A 3,180-nucleotide genomic window follows, 5' to 3' on the forward strand; every position below is an offset into this window, starting at 1 on the left:
GATTTTTCAAAAGGAAACAAATATTGTTGAGGAAGTTGATGGTTTTAATTTTATTTTTTAAAAAATTTGGGCGTTTTCAGTTTTCACGTTATTTTCGTTTCGTTACATCAGTTCCTTCAACTGACGACAACCAAAGCGAGGGCTTCGGTCCTTCGCTAGGTTTGCGAATCTGCCATTGCCCATTGTTATGCGCTTGTGCTTGTTACGACTACTTTTTACTTGTAAAAGCTTCAAAGTTCTTATTTTGTGCTTTCCTTTGAACTCGATCCTTCTGAAAGACTCATGTTAAATGTGTTCCGAGTACCTGATTCGAAGTTCAAAGGTATTCCCTTTATTCTCCACTTCTAGATTTTCTTCATCTGTGTTCTTGCACTTGCAGTTTCCTTACATGGTTTTCTGGAAAATCTTTAATTTATTTGAAGCTTTTTTGAATTTGCATCTGGGTGTTGACAATTCTGAAGTTTTCAGGGAAAAAAGATTTGATTGTTAGTTGACACTGTTTTGCCCCAGAATCAAGTCAATTACGAAGAAATGTTTGATCTTGAGCATGGTTTTGCAAATTCTTTTGTTCGAGTTTGAAGTGATGGAGAGCATATGATTGGGAGGTAAGATATTTTGTGATTGGAGTTTGGCTTTCAGGATTGGAATTTGATCAATCTGTTGATTGGATCCGCTTTGAAGTTAATGAATTTGACCAATTGGATATTGAGTGTTAATTATGATGAATTTAGATGCCTCAGGATCAGATACATTTGAATTAGAAAAAAGCCTTCATGGTGGGTTTCTTCTGATCTGTTGATTTTGGGCTTTTGGTGTAGAATACTGAGTATCTTGAGGGGGAGTAATCTCTGAAGTTTGACAATGTCGTCGGATAGTCAGGGCCCCTCAACACCATTTTCCTCCATTGGCCGTTCATTATTTGGTATCAGGCGGGAGCAGGTTCATTCTTTGGAGGTGAGTCATGAATCCGGATCTCATGATACAGAGCTTGAATCATTCCAGAAGCTGGTCACAGATAGATTCGATGAGCTTTGTGGGGTCAGTGATGATGAATTGCTCTCTATCCAATGGATGCTGAAGCTCCTTGATGCATTTGTCTGCTGCCAGGAGGAATTCAGGGCCATTCTACTGAATAAGAAGGAACAGATCTCAAAACCCCCTCTTGATCGAATAATTTCTGAATTCTTTGAGAGTTCAGTGAAGGCACTTGATATTTGTAATGCGAGCCGTGAAGGGTTGAGAAGATTCGGGTGTGGCAAAAACAATTGGAGATTGTCATGTCTGCCTTGGACTCTAAAAAGAGAGCATTAGTGAAGGCATGTTTCGGAGAGCAAGAAAGGCATTGATGGATTTGGCACTGGCAATGCTTGATGACACTGGGTCTGCTTTTTCACAACGCAACCGATCTTTTGGACGTCATAACACAAGCAAAGATAAGCATTCCCACTCAGGGCATTCTCGGTCTCATTCTTGGAGTGTATCTCGCTCCTGGTCTGCAGCCAAGCAACTGCAATCCATTGCAAATAACTTGGCTCCACCTCGTGCAAATGAGACTGCTGCAACCAATGGTCTTGCTATTCCTGTGTTTACAATGTACTCTGTTCTGTTGTTTGTCTTGTGGTCTCTTGTAGCAGCGATTCCTTGTCAGGATAGGGGTCTGAATATCCATTTTTCAATACCGCGGCAGTTCTCATGGAGCACCCCATAACCTCACTTCACGAACGAATCTTGGAGGAGTCTAAGAAGCGTGAACGCCGGAACTCAAATGGCTTGTTGAAGGAGATATATCAAGTGGAGAGATGTACCCAACACTTGACAGACCTGGTGGATTCAGTCCAGCTTCCATTAACAGAGGAGCAGAAATTTGAAGTTGAACAGGTTACAGAGGAGTTGAATTTGATTTATGAATCTTTTAAAGGTGGTCTGGATCCACTGGAGTGCCAAGTGAGGGAAGTTTTCCGAAAGATCATGGCTTGCAGAACTGAGGGGCTGGAATACCTGAGTATGTCAAACTATGCAGAGTAAGGAAATCGGTGAACTTGTTACAGAGGAAGATCAAATGTACAAATTTGTGAAGCGTACACATTTTGTATCTGGCTTTTTGGAAGGAGGAAGAGTTACCAAATGCGTTTAGAGTATAAACTCCTAGCCTGCCTTGTATTTGTCTCTGTACTTGTGTGAGAGAACATAATGTTCAGGTTACTTCCTAATATCTCATGCCTTATTTGCTCATATGGTTTATGTCTTGCACTTGCACTTTCTTACAAAATTTGTAATACAGTAATTCTCACATGAGGAAAAAGAAAACATTCATGAGCTTTAAGCCATCCTTTTTGTAATGACACTGCTGCTAGTATTACTACTCTAGTGATGTCCACTTATTGTACGGAGGACAAATATTTTGGAGACAGAAAATGTCATCCTCAAGAGTTTGATTGTGCTTGAAACAGTCAATGAGATGTTATAGGTGATAGTAAAATTACATGCTTTTTTTAACGCACAATTTAAATGTATGTACACAAATATGTCAACGGCTAGTTTGAGACCTTCTCCAAGCGTGGGGGATTGTACTACCATTGAGACAGTTTGCTGTGAACACGTTTATTTCTCAGGCCATGGTCTAATTACAAAGTTGGTAATAAACTTCTCGATATGTGTTTGATTTTGGGGTCTGATCATAATGTAAGTAATTAATTAATATTTTGGTTCAAATGGCTAGAAACGTTTGTTTTCCGAAATTATTCTCTTTAAAATAATGAGTTGTCAATGATTCCACAATGAAATCATACATGACGTATCAAATGGTTGCTACCTGATGATATACACAAGAAGCTCTATCAGATGCCCGCCGTAATGTTGGATTTATTTGGAACAATAAATACTTTAAGAAATTATGAGGGGTTTGAAGTTTTAAAAATGGTCAACGAACTTACCAACCCAATCTTATATTTTTATAGTTGAAGATGCTTGTCTTGAGGAATAGATCAATATTTGATAGACATCTCACAAATAAAAATATTACAGCAGCGTTTTCTAAATAAAATAGACAGTAACTTTATTGGAAATTCATCGAATTCCAACTGAGAATGTACATTTTTTCTAGGTTCTAAGCCTACTGAGCTGACACCTTCTTAAACTCACAACAGATATTGTACACCTATGCTCCTGTTACTTGTACAC

At 38.8% G+C, this 3,180-nt stretch overlaps 1 pseudogene; it reads left to right on the forward strand.

Moving 5' to 3' along the window:
• The first annotated feature begins 514 nt into the window (after positions 1-514).
• On the forward strand, positions 515-2,207 carry LOC114712778 (uncharacterized; annotated as a pseudogene).
• The last annotated feature ends 973 nt before the right edge of the window (positions 2,208-3,180 follow it).

The sequence above is a fragment of the Neltuma alba genome, unplaced genomic scaffold, assembly GCF_004799145.2.
Source record: "Neltuma alba isolate B1F8T4 unplaced genomic scaffold, ASM479914v2 tig00011396_pilon, whole genome shotgun sequence".
NCBI lineage: Eukaryota > Viridiplantae > Streptophyta > Magnoliopsida > Fabales > Fabaceae > Neltuma > Neltuma alba.